This window comes from Sciurus vulgaris (assembly GCF_902686455.1).
Source record: "Sciurus vulgaris genome assembly, chromosome: 1".
In the NCBI taxonomy this organism is placed as follows: domain Eukaryota; kingdom Metazoa; phylum Chordata; class Mammalia; order Rodentia; family Sciuridae; genus Sciurus; species Sciurus vulgaris.
This window is the reverse complement of record NC_136461.1, coordinates 134,057,530-134,071,973: the sequence shown is the minus strand read 5'-3', so window position 1 is coordinate 134,071,973 and position 14,444 is coordinate 134,057,530. Positions and strand designations below refer to the sequence as shown.

Here is a 14,444-nt window from a genome sequence, read left to right as displayed (position 1 = left end):
ACAAGGTACTCAAACTTGCTCATAGAAAATAAATGTAAATTGAAATTTTTCTACTAGTACATTGGCAAAAATCCAGATATTTGACAATATACCACTGCTGCCTTTCCCTCCAACATTGCACCAGTACCTAGAATATGTACAAGAGAAAATTAACATAAATGAAGTTCTACAAAAATGTTTTCTAATTCTTTCCATGCCAGATGGAGCTATCTGCTCTGACTTAGAATGATAAGAAGGTAAAACCCAAGGTAGTCAAAAAACTTGATGTAGCAGATATAATACTATCTGCCAAGACTAAGCCTCTTTGCATTTAATAAGTAACAAAGTCAACCAAGATGAATTTTGTCATTCATTTAGCCTACCAATATTGATTGCTTGCTATGTGCCAGATACTCCCTCCCATTCCTCTCCAAGTCTACATCCTTGCAGAAACATTAATATCATCAAATTGCCCTGGACATGCCAAAAGTTGTAAGTGGAGAGAGCTAAGTGACTGGCCAATGGGATCAACACAGAAAACCTGGCCAATCATGAGGCTGGGCATTCTTAATTCCTACTCAGTGGCAGTTTAGAAGATACTAAGCTAAGTTTGAAGGCTAGAAAATTTTCCTATCAAAATTCTTTAATGGTTGTTTCCTTCCGTTGGCATCCTCACAGCTGAGATTTATTACTTGTTTATTTCATACTTCACCTATATTTCCATGTTCCAGATGGATGATGGCATTATCTTTGTCTAAGTTGTAAAAACCCTGCCCTAAAACATGGCCCTCTGTTTGAACAGAATCAGTTTTGATATCAGGTCTTGCCTAAATTCTATATAAAATGTCACATCGAGCAAAAGATGACATTTTGGTCTAATGTCCTCCTTCAAGTCAGTAAGAGCTTGCAGGAGGTTTGGTTACTCACTACCTCTCGGGAGGTGGAACACTGTTATGGTTTAGATCTGAAATGTCTTCCAAAAACTTGTTAATCAACACTTGGTCCCCAGTGCAGCAATGTTTAGGGCTAGGGATCCGGAGAAGTGATGGATTATGAAGGCTCCAACCTCACCAGTGGATTAGTACATTGAAGGATTAGTAATTGGAATGGACTACTGGAAGGAGTGGAAAACTCTAGGCAGATGGAGTATGATTGGCCCATGACCTTGGGAACTACATCTTGTCCCTGACTCTCTCTTTGCTTCTTAACAGCCATGAGCTAAGTAGCTTTTCTCTGGCATGCCCTTCCACTATGATGTTCTGTTTTGGAGCCAGATGACCAGGGGCTGAAACCTCTGAAACCACAATCCAAAATAAACCTTTACTCCTCCAAATTGTTTGTGTCAGATATTTCAGTCACAGTGATGAAAAGCTGACTAACACAAATGCCAACCTATGGACCCCTCCCTTCTGTTACCAACAGCAAGCAACGTTGTAAAGTAAGTATTCTACAATGCAACAAGGCGAAAAGAAAAAAGAAACGTTTTGTACATAAACATCTTACCATTATTGGATAAATGTGGACTGCAGGGAGAGTGTCCTGAAACATACAATTCTTTCATTCAAACTGGTACACTTGAATCAGAAACTTGCAGGATAATTGGCTTTTTGGAACATTTAACAGCAAAGTAGCTGGGTCTGTTAATAGAAGATCAGGTGCTAGGCCTTTCAAAATATTATTCACAGTCATTAAAACGGTTCCAGGAAAAGCACTCCAGGACAACCTGGTGCCCATTAGACAGCGCCGTAAGATTGAACTGACAGGCATGGCGTCTCAGGCATCCACCGGCTACTGGCAGCAGGACAGGAAGCTTGCTGGACATCCATAGGCTCTTCTAGAACCTGTCCAGGGCCCAGTCCTTTGGCCAAGACTGAGAAAGAGGAAGCAGGGATTTTATGTGAACTGAATGAGAACTTGAAAATAAAATACCCTAAGATATGGAATGCACTGATGGTGCCCAGCTAAACTTGTTTATAACTTTAGAATTTCTACAAACCTTCAAGTTTGAATTCTTTCAACCGTGTTATTCCCTCCGGGTATTAGGTGTACTAAAACTCACCCTAACCATGAAATGTAAGAACAGCCTTGCTGAATGGCATTACTCTCAGCAGCAAAGAATAAAAGCTTTATTTTCTCCCTGATCATTACCCAAGTTTGCTTTTGATAGATCCCACTCACCAGGGTTTGCCATCTTGGCCTATTACAGAGGATGTTTATTTTTTTTCCAAATACCATCAAATGCCTCAGCCCCATGGCAGCAGTGAGAAAGAAATCTGTAATTGGAAACTAGTGCATTTGCAGGCTTGGATGGATGATTGTAGCAGAACTAAAGAAGGGGCTGGAAAGGAAGCAGCCTTGCTTTTCCACTGGGGGTAAAAACCCAGACAGTCCTGTGGTGAGATAAGCCCAAACAAATCCTTCTTTCAAAACACATTTCATTTTTTTAGGCACACTGTAACAACTATTCATATCATATTTTAAAAAATTTTCCTGATTTCCTCCTGGGGCTTATTCTCAACCATCAAAAATTCATTTTCAGGGCTTTCATGCAGCAGGAGACAAAACACAGTTACATTAAAAGTGTTCTCACACTCAAGGGAAAACACAGCAAAGTAGTTCACAGAGCAATACAGCACCATCCACCACATAATTTCTCAATTCCCAATTACTTCCACTGATGAAAGGTAACATTACACTTCTTTCGTCCTTAGCTACCCCAAACAGGATACATATGAGACATGCTTCCTTCGTGACCCATAATTGGACACCTTTTGGAATTCCTTGCAATCACCTTGCCTGTAAGGAGTTAGGTTTGTTTTCATAAAAGTTAATGGGGGTTTTCTTTCAGTTGATTTGACATCTTTTCTGAAATATCTATGATTTTTATTCCTTGTTCTTATGCTCTTATTTATTCTAGGTCTAATTGGATAGTACATTAGGGTGCTGTTATGCAAAAGTTGGTATGGTACTATTTGCCTTTGAACAGGGAGAGAGTCCAAACATGCAATCTAATAATGCTATCAAGATGGGTCTAGAGGTCTATGTTACTGAAGCAGGGATGAAGAAGTCACCAGTTGACTGGGAATTTCATCATGTCCAAGAATGCAAGCACTTAAGATGAAAGAAAATTCCAATGACTTTGGCACATTTCTACCTTTCCAGTTTGATTTTTAATCATGGGCTTATAGGTCTTATTCACAGCTGTTACATCAGTTCCTCTGTATAATGTGTAAGTTTTCCTATGAAGGTGTTTTCAGAAAAAAATGTCAGTGCTTTATCATTTTTATTAAAAGATACACAGTACATAAGACAATTGACACTGATTACAGATACATGCTCTGGAAACATGATGGTTGGACTATTATATCAAAGACAAAGAAGAAATCCAAGGAGAGTCTTTATAGATGGCTGCTTGCCAAGGCATGTTTCATCCCCCCAGATAAACAGATGAAATTGAAATAGCAGTGCTTGTGCTCATCAAAAAGATAGAAAGTATATCAAGGATCATTTTTATTGGGTTATTTTCTAAACGCAAGAAGTACAATGATTCTACTGGCACATAAAATATACTCCTTGATGTATTTATTAACTTGCAGATTAAAATTGTTACTAACTGCTCATGGTAATAGACTTATTCCATTATAAGCAGCATAGAGAGAAATGTTCAAAAGATTATCGGTTGAGTTTTGATAAACTGAACTAATTGTAATTCCAAGGAAACATGTTTGGATGGGAACAGTAATATTTTATAAAATATCACTTTGCTTTCTAACAAAAAAAAGTGCAGAAATATATAGCCAATTTTCTAAAAAGGTTTACCTGAAATATTACATTTTTAAGTCAATGACAATCAATTTCTAGAAATTAATAAAAGACTTTTGGAAATGTGAGGGTCTAAGGAATATGTAGCACTCAATCAAATGTCTACCTTCATGGTAGCTTACCTCTGGAGACTTTTTGAAGGTAGAGAGCAAACACACCTGCCCACCTTCTCTGCTCAAACTTAAGCATCCCACTGTTTAGATTTAGAGAAGTGAAGGGTCAAATCTGTTTCCAGCAGAAGAAACAAGCTGTAGGCAACTTCATTCCTCAGATACTGAGTCCTCCAATACTTCTCTCCTTTCCTTTCCCTCTGGAGGGAGAAAGGTCTCATTATCCTAGTCATGGACAAACCATGTCCCCCTCTCCTTCTCTCTTCCCCATTAGATATATAAGGGACAGCTCTTAATAGAGTTAATATAATTTGTCAGTCCAACTCTCTGTTCATCATTTATATTTCTATGCCTCTCAATACCTACTTTTGATGTTTTGGCTTTATGTTTTAGTTACATGTTCTGTATATTCACCTTTGCATTAGTCCTAATCACTTGCTTCGAGACTCCATGTCTTCTGCCTTCCTGATATTGAATGAGATTGGAAGGTTAAAAAATGGCTAAGATGCTTTGAAGTTAGGCCCTCTGTTTCCACAGGGCCTTGGAAAACCACAGACTACTTGGACTTCAGTTTAATTTAACAAAGAATTGAGTACCTATGCTGTGTGCAATGTAATACTAAGCACCCAAAAAAGGAGAACCGTGAGTCATACATGCCTCCTAAGGAGTCTCGTGGAATTCCCAATTTTCATTGCAGTAATTGCTATGTGGGATTTTGAGAAAGTCATACAAACACCAGATGCCAGGATTCTGAATGTAAAAAAGAAAGACATTTTAAAAAATGAAAATAAAAAATTATAAAAGTTAAATAAAAACCATGTACTATTATATAAGTTAGTAGTCATGTTCACTGAAGTTTATAGGACATAATGACCCTACTGAGCAAACAAAACCTTCTCAATAGGTTTATTGAGAAAAAATGTTTCTCAATAAAAGGAATCACAACCCCTTAAAAATGGTCAATCCCATGTTTGAGACAGGAGATGTCCATGAACCTGAGACTTCTTATTTTGTCAGAAGACAAAGGAAGCTAAAGATGTTTGCATCAAACACAGGACAAAATTAGAAGAGCTCCCTGCGGCCATTGACAGTTTGACTCCCCAAAACATGAATACATCAGATTTTAGAATCTGATATGTAAAATAAATAATTCTTAAAGTTCCAAAATAATAATACCTGATTCAATACTGTTGCTAGTATATGAATTTATTATTCAAAAAATTAAAAACTATCATATTTATCTGCCTTTCTTGTATGCTCTGCATTAGAGAGTAGAAAAATAATGGATGAGGGAAAGCTCTTTACATAAAGAGTTCCAACTAAAAAATGCAAAAGAGGGCAGAATCAGAAATTACAACTTTATAATCCTCAATCTGAATAATGGTAGCAGAGACTCTTTGGTGGGAAGCTGATGGGGAATTTTGTAATTAATAGATTAGACTCACAATACTTAACATGGCTGATCAATTTTAATGTCACTAAAAGTGGGATAACCAGGCAACAGTGCCCCTTGATTGGGTACTATTTAGAAGTACGCAAACCACCCATAATATATCATTGCCAAAAGAATGAACTTACATTAAATAGAGCCTCTAAATACATTTTCCAATTTACAGGAAATATAGTGAAAACATAGCACCTCAAGATTCCAATCATCCAATTTGCCATGTGGAAAGTTCTACAGAAAAAGTACTTGATTTCTTTAACCCATACGTATTAGGACAAAAGAAAGATGAAAAAGTATTAAATGTTAGAGGAAAATATCTGCAAGATATGGTCTGCCAAATGTAATACAGTTTCCTTATTTTGATATTAATGTTTTAAAAAATTACTGTCAAATGTAACTTATTTGAGAAAATTTAGGACAAAATACAGACTGAGAAGTGGATGATATTAAGAAATCATTGTTAATATTAAGTATGACAATGCTATTTCTTAATAGTTAAAATATAAACAGAAATATTTGTAGGAGAAATAATGTGGTCTGAAATTCATTTTAAAATACTTAGTAGTTTAAAAAGAAGTATCATCCTACCGAACAGAAAAACTCTGAAAGCATTTCCTCTAAAATCTGAAACAAGACAAAGATTTTCACTCTTACCCCTCCTGTTCAATGTAGTCCTTGAAACTCTAGCCAGAGCAATCAGACAAGAGGAAGAAATTAAAGAAATACAAACAGGAAAAGAAGAAGTCAAATTATCTCTGTTTTCTGATGGCATGATTCTATACTTAGAGGACTCCCTCCTCCTCCCCCACCAAAAATAAAAATGCACGAGCAAACTTCTACAGCTGATTAACAAATTCAGTGAAGTAGCAGGATACCAAATGAACACACATAAATCAATCACTTTTCCATAGCCCAATAATGAATCTCCTGAGAAAGAATTCAGAGAAACTATCCCATTCACTCTAACCTCAAAATAAAATACTTGGGAATAAATCTAATCAAGGAGGTGAAAGTTATCTATGATAAAAATTATATAACATTGAAGAAGACAAATAGATGGAAAGACCTCCCTTGTTCATGGATAGGCAGAATTAGCATTGTCAAAAACACCATACTATCAAAACTGTCATCCAGATTTAAAATAATCCCCATCAAAACACCAGTGACATTCTTCACAGAACTAGAAGAAAATACAACTCCAAAATTAATTTGGAAAAATAAGAGACCCAGAATAGCCAACGCACTCCTGAGCAAGAAGAGCACTGCTGGAAGCATCACAATACCATACATCAAACTATACTACAGAGCGATAATAACAAAAACAGCATGGTATTGGCACCAAAACATACATGAAGACCACTGGAATAGAATAGAAAACATAGAGACAAATCCATATATGTACAGATATCTGATACTTGACAAAAGTGCCAAAAACATGTTTGAGAAAAGATAGCCTTTTTAACAAATGGAGCTAAGAAACTTGGTAGCCACATGTAGAAAAATGAAACTAGATCTGTGTCTTTCACCATCCAAAATGTCAACTCAAAGTGGATCAAATACCTTGGAATTATGCCAGAAACTTTACAAATGCAAGAAGAAAACATAGGCTCAATACTGCAACACGTTGGCACAGACACTGTCTTCCTTAACAAAACTTCTAAAGTATGAGAAATAAAACCAAGAATCAATAAGTGGGATGATATCAAATTAAAAAGCTCTGAACAGCAAAATAAACAATGGAGAGTAAGAAGAGAGAGTCTACCTAATGGGAGAAGATCTTTGCCAGCTGCTCCTTCAACAGGGGATTAATACCCAGACTATGTAAAGAAATAAAAAAAAAAATAATACCAAAAACTCAAATAACCCAATTAATTAAAAGGCAAAAGAACTAAACAGACACATCCCAAAAGAAGAAATACGAATGGCCAAAAAATATAAGAAAAAATGTTCAATATCCTCAGTAATCAGGGAAATGCAAGTCAAAACTATATTGAGATTTTATCTCACTCCAGTCAGAATGGCAATCATCAAAAATGAAAATAATGATAAATATTGATGAGGATGTGAGGGGGAGAAGTATACTCATTCATGGTTGATGGAACTGCAAATTAGTACAACCACTCTGGAAAGCAGTATGGAATTTCCTCAAAAATCTCAAAATGGAACCACCATATGACCCACCTATATCACTTCTCAGTATTTATCCAAGAGAACTAAAATTAACATACTAAAGTGATACAGCCAAATTAGTGTTTATAATAGTGCCACACACACAATAGCCAAATTATGGAACCAGTTCAGATAGCAGAGAATAGATGAATAAATAAGGAAAATGTGGTATATATACACAAAGGAGTATTACTCAGTCATAAAGAAGAATTGAATTATGTCATTTTTTGATAAATGGATGGAACTAGAGAATATGATACTAAGTTAAAAAAGCTAAACTCAGAAAATCAAAGGTTGATTTTTTTTTCTTAAATATGGAAGCTAGACCAAAATAAGAAAAAAGTGGGGGAGAAGAATCCCATGAAAATAGAAGGGAAATCAGTGGAGCAGAGGAAGAGGATTGATGGGGAGGCAGGAGGGACTGGAAAAGAGAGGAACAATGACATGAAATTGACCAAATTATGCTATGTACATATATGAATATACCACAGTGAATTTCACCTTAGGTAAACCTTTGAAGCACTAAGTTAAAAAAAAAAAAAACTATAAATAAATAAAAGGAAGAAAGGAAGACCAGCAGAGAAGAGGAAGGAAAACAGGGGAAGAGGGGGAGGGAGGATGGAGGAGGAAGGAGGGTGGAAGGGAAAGGGGAAGTACTCAAGACTAAAGTGGAGCAAATGATATTCTATGCTTGTATGATTATGTCAAAATGAATTCCAACAGTATAACACTAATGCACTAATAAAAACATTTTTATAAAGTAAAAAAAGGAGTATAGGTGAAACAAATAAAAAGGCAAAATATTGGTTGCAGTCAAAGCTGGGTGTTCTGCATATGAGGGTTCATTTTTATAACCTCTCTATTTTCATATATGATTGAAAGTTTCCACAATAAAAAGATTAAACGTAGGCATAGCTAAGGGGGATGTATTACACAATTATTTCAGTTGATAGCACTGCACTACTCCAAAATGATTCAGAATCACAGAGAAGATACACAGAGGAATAAATTGGAAACTGGAAGCCTGGACACTGAGTTCCATGGCTACTCTCCCATTGAGCAAGTTCTTCTGCTCTGCATCTCAATATCCTTATATGTATAACAAATTAAATATTGAACTAAATTTTTCTTCAACAATTCTGGCATTGAAGGGTCCTAAGATTATAGTAAACAAGAGATGACATGTCTCTTAGGGGTCAGTCTTCTCTGCCTGAATCCCAGCTCTTCTGTGCAGGGGATCTAGATATTGAGGAGAGGAGATTCTTCATGAAGATGCTTCATGCAGTATCTAACCCATTGTACATGTTCATTAACCAATAAACAGTAAAATGTATTAATAAATAGTAAAATAGTATTAAATGTTAGTACTATGAAGAGTCTAGTGTTGCTCAGATAACAAATCAAGACTATAAGTTAGCTTTATTAGTTTTTTCTTCCAAATATCCAAGGCTGCATGCAAAGAAGAGTCCAAGACTAATTACAAAATAAGAGCAGAGCCTAGACAGGACTAACAAAAAATACTTCAGAGCCTGAACCATGGAGTACTAAAAGATTGCTAGGATGAGAATTGAGAAATTCTGCCCAAGAAAGTCACTCAAAATTTTTAAATAAAATACAAAATAAATACAAAAGAGCATGCTAGAATCAGGGCTCTGCATGGGCATGAGCAGCCTCCATGAGTGCAGGATCTGATTTCCTTCCATCACCCACTGCTCTTTGGAGCTGCAAATACTGACCCTCTGCTGGTGCTTCCTGCTGACCCTCCTGCTTCAGGTCACCTGTAGAGTCATGGAAGCTCCACATTCCCATGTTGATCTTAATACAATTCATAGGTCTGAGCCCTGGATTCATTGGTATATACACAGAGATGTTGTTAGCACCAGGAGGACACTGTGACTAAAGCACCCGGTACCTCAGTGACCTCAAAGACACAAAGTATTTAGAGAGCACCAAATATTTATAAAGTTATTCCAACCATATGAAAGACATCCTTCTAGCAATCCAGATATACTGATGACTGAATGCTTAAATCTGAACCGAGTTTTACAGAGAAAGCAGAGGAACTGACACACAGCATATAATCAACTTACTATGCGTGAGCAAATGAATGAATGAAAAAATTAAATTGAAAATCAGTATCTTATTTCCTTCTGTATTAGCTTAACCTGAGAAATGGAGGGTACGGATGGAATGACAGGGAGTGGAAGAGGCATATGTTCTTTCACACTGCTGTCCAATGTGTAGAGAAATTCACTGTCAACTTTTCAACCACACTATGAACCACAAAATAGACTATAAGAAATATATTTAAATTACTATAAATCTTAGATAAGAGACAGACTGAAATAGATTTTGTAGCTTCTCATATACAGTATGCATAACAATAGCAATAAAACAGTTTTAGACAAAATATAACTAAGGAAGATTCTAGCAAGAAGTAGTCAGGTTCCTAGCTTTCTGACCATTAAATATCATCAATCTGTCTGCCTTATAATGATTAGAGCTGAAATTGCTCTCTATTCTTTATTTATAACAATGTTACCAATTTCAGTGTCCTCATTACTTCTGACCTCATTAAAACTCAAATGACTTCAGAGAAACTCTTCTGGAGGTGCTCTTCCAATTAGGGATCAAGCACAACTATTCCATGGGAGACCTTAGTTTTCACAATCTTGACAACTTTTGGGTATTAGCTTGGCCTTTTTTCCTTTTCCCTTTACTTGCCTTGTTTCTAGATGGCAGAAGCCTAGAAGTAGACACAAATATGGAGAAAAATGCCCAATAAATGAACTCCTGCATTAATCTCTGTATTCTTTATGGGGTTGGGGGCATCGAAGAACAATCCACCAAACAAACCATGAGAATAGGATAAGAAAGAGAATAAAGGAACAAGAAGAACAAAACTGGGAAAGCAAGTCAAGATATTGATGGATAGGTGTCTCCAGTTATGATAAGGAGTTAGGAAGAGGTTTCTTGTGCCTGAAGCTAAGGTGGCCATGGCTGGTAAGAGGGGCACTACGTGGGTGGATGTGTGGTCCAGACAGGAAAACAAGGGAAAAATGTGCAGTGGAGGAAGGGGAACAAACAAGCAGAAGAGCTCAGAAACATGAATGGGAAAATTAACAAGATTATTAATAAGAGATACTTGTGAGCAAAAAGAACACAGTACAAGAGAAATAAGAAACCTGGCCCCACCTGCAGAAGTTTGCTCACAGCTGACCATCCATGGGCAGGAAAGTCTTTCCATTCACCTGTTCTATGACCTCCATAGGTTCCACTAGTTCTTCAGTTTGAAATAAAGTTTTCTTCAATTCCTATGCAAAAGTGCTTTAGGTAATTAGGTCTCTGCCCTGCAGTCACACAAGAAAAAAAAAAAAAAAAAAAAAAAAAGAAAAGAAAAGAAAGAAAAGAAAAAAAATTGTAGCAGTGTCTTACTGAGTTTTCTTAAATCCAACAGGTGACATCTTTCTGGATATCTGAGTGTTGGTGACATCAACCTCCAGAATAGCCAAGTCTAGAAAGTAATCCAAACAACAGGCTTCTTTTGCTTGGTGTCGGTTCAGCTTCCTACAAACAAAATTAGAAGAGCATTTGGTTAGCAATTGGAAACACATATCAAAGGGAGGAAGTTTAACTCAAAACAGATTTCCCTTACCATCTTCATTGGAATTGTGTAGGAAGAAATGCATCTTTTATTTGTAGCAATGCAAATGTTGGTGATTATAAACATGTGTTTATAACAGCTTGCCAGCAATTTGCTCTTGCCCTTGAAGGATAAGACCCGTACAGAATCCAGGGCAAAATGTGAAACTCCCATGAACTTCAGCATAAAATACAGAGATAGGAGTGTTGGTCACAGGTGGGAACATCAGAAAGTCCTGTAAAAATAACCCTTTGTGGGAAGCACATGGGTCTCTTGTTTCATAGTCCATGCTGGAAATGGTGAGTGCATGTCTTCCGTCACAGAGACTAGGGCTATTTAAAGATTGCCAGTATGACTCCATTTATCTAGAGAAAAAAATAAGTTTCCAAGGGCTGGCAACAGAGGAATCATTATGAGGAGAGCCATTAGGAGACAAGACGAAGGGGGATGCTGAGAAAAGCTTCTGATAAGTTCGGTCACGATGCGCCTTCTTCCATTTCAGCAACTTAACATGTTTCTCATTTTGTTTCCCAAGCAAATCCTAGATTTTATCCCACAACGGTGGGGGGGGGGGGGGGGGTCACTTCATCCTGTCTAAAAATATGTGAGGAAAAATTAAAAAGTTGTGGTTGGAGAGGTTTTTGAGTTCATATCCATAAACAGCATGTTTGCCTGTTGGATTTTGTTTTACCGAATGAAGTGCAGCTGCCAATTCATCCATCTGTAGAAGTACTCCTTATGGATCCCCTCAAGAGAGTGACTGAGTCATTCTCTTTGCAGAAGAGTTTCCTTGGGTATTCTTTACTTTCTGTTGCTGAAGTGAGAAATGTTTTGGTCCCTTTTCTGAGCCTCATATTCCATGCACACTCCATTTTGATGAGGTCGTTTCCCTTTCAGAACAGTCTCTCCCTTTTCTGTCTTTCCAAATCCTTCAGTGTCTTCAGGGTCCAATAAGACTCAGAGAATCCTCTCCCATCTTCTATTCCCTCCATGGCTGCCCCCTTCTCTGTGTACTTACTTTTGGAGGTTGAAGCTCTGGGTTGCATGCTGCCTCCTATTCTGATATGACTCTTCCTTTTGGAAATCTATCTGGTGTGACCATGTATGACTGTGTTCTTCTGTACCCGCTCACATTGCTCCAGACTTAAAATGGACCAGATACTTATTCCCTCAAATAAGAATTTTCTATTCTCCATAAATTTCCAAAAGGACAAATGGAGCAAGCAGGCAGACAATTAGAATATCTTTGCATTAATTATTTGATGAAAGAAGAAAAGCAAAACAAAAATGTGCAACAATAGGAAAAACTTGTGCTCCTTTGGTGATCCTGGTAATTCAAGGAGAAAAAGGCATAGCCAATGAATAAAACTAAAGTGTGAAAACTATTTAACTGGCAAATAAAGTTGAAGAATAAATGGAGACTTAGATGGTGGGGGCACAATTATCTGGAAGCGGAATTTTTAAGAGAATTTCTTTGGATTTTTATAAAAGTTGTAAGCGTCAAGTAGGAAAATTCATCTTCTATTCTTTTGGAAAACAGTTCAGCAATTTATTTAAAACATTTGAAGCCAAAATAAATTATAAATAAATGCAGAGACTAAATTTTAAGTAGTGGTGCTTTATATCAGAAACCAGACTCTTCTAGGAGACTGGATTTCTGGAAGTGTGATGGATCACCTGTTCCTGCTAAAAACATAAAATACTTAAAACACTAAGTAGAAAAGTATTTCCAATTATATAAACAAGCTTAAAAAGTAGGAAAATCCCAGCTGTAAGATATTAAAAATGAAGGCAAAGCTTGAACACTAAGGTCAACCTGAAGCTACTGGGACCACCCAGCCTGGTCGTAGGGATCAAGGTCAGAAGGTCAGGGGGATTTTGACACCCACTCAAGGAGAGGAAATGTTACTATAAGCCAGCACTAAGCAGAAGAAGGAGTCCCCTGCTCTCTTACTCTCTCTCTCTCTTTCTCTCGCTCTCTTGCTCTCTCTCTCTCTCTCTCTCTCTCTCTCTCTCACACACACACACACACACACACACACACACACACACATCTCCCCACCAACCTTAGGAAGCATCGGGAATGTTGCTTAATATCAAGGCCATAAAGTGAGACAACAGTATCCATAGACCTGCACCAAGTACAGTTTTGAGGATATGCCACTTTCCATATATGTGAACTTCAAGCCAATAAATGAATACAAACACATCCAGGAACACTGACAACCCCACCCTCACCTTACCCTCATCCCAGGACCCATCAGCAAGTGAGCATAAAATTGCTCTGTGTTGTCACTTCCTGATTTAGACCACTCCCACAGAATACACATAAATACACATATACATATATTCCTCTCTAAAAGATCGATTCAGAATTAAAAGTTGCAGAGCTCATGAAGACACAGGTCACAAAAAGGAAAACATTTTATTAAGCACAAGTTCCCCCAAGGAACTTGAATTTATTGAAAAAGACTTGGAAGAAATTCAAACAATTTTGTTTTAAATGATTAAACATAAAAACAAATGACCAGAATGCTTTAAAAACCAAGTAGGACAAATGGAAAATAACATAGAATAGTTTTTAAACAGCTGAATAGAAATTCTCAAAATGAGGAGAAAAAAGGAAATATAACTTTTAACATTAAAAGCTCAATGAATAGAATACAACAGATTACAAATAGATGAAGAAGAAATAGGCAAACCAGAAGACAACTCTGGGCTAGTGATTTAAGATTCAACACAAGAGAAAGTGTGAAAAAATGTAGAAGTGCAGTTATGACACTTAGAAAATATACATTCATGTAAAATATCTCTACATATAAAGCAGAACCTTCAATTGTTGATATGGAAAAATTACTGAATAGCAAAATAATCTGGAAATTTTTATTATCCAGAAATAATTACTATTATTATAATCCAGAAATAATCATTATTATTATAATCCAGACATTATTTTCTGGGAACAGAAAATGTACTTTTTTGATTAATGATCAAATCCATTGCTGAAATTTAGAGTTTTTTGTCACTGAAAAGATGTTGGTCTGGAAGCTAAATAAAAACATTGATCATATTTTATTTTTTACTTTTTAATTTTATTTTATGTTCTTTTATTGTGGTGCTGAAAATGGAACCTAGGGCCTCACACATCTGCTAGGTAAGCACTCTGCCACCGAGCTACATCTGCAGTCCTGTCATTATTTTTAAAGGTAGGAAACATACTATATAAAAATATATTTGGGTAGGCAAAGATTTCTTAGAAAAGATACTAAACATA

The 14,444-nt window shown here is 36.5% G+C and overlaps 1 long non-coding RNA gene across 1 annotated transcript in view; it reads right to left on the bottom strand.

Annotated features, from left to right (window-relative positions):
* Positions 1 to 14,444, bottom strand: part of LOC306648101 — a 151,897-nt gene that overhangs the window by 114,902 nt on the left and 22,551 nt on the right. Inside the window, exon 2 of the long non-coding RNA XR_013760293.1 lies at positions 10,963 to 11,094. This is a non-coding gene — a long non-coding RNA (uncharacterized lncRNA). The remainder of the gene's footprint in view (positions 1 to 10,962; positions 11,095 to 14,444) is intronic.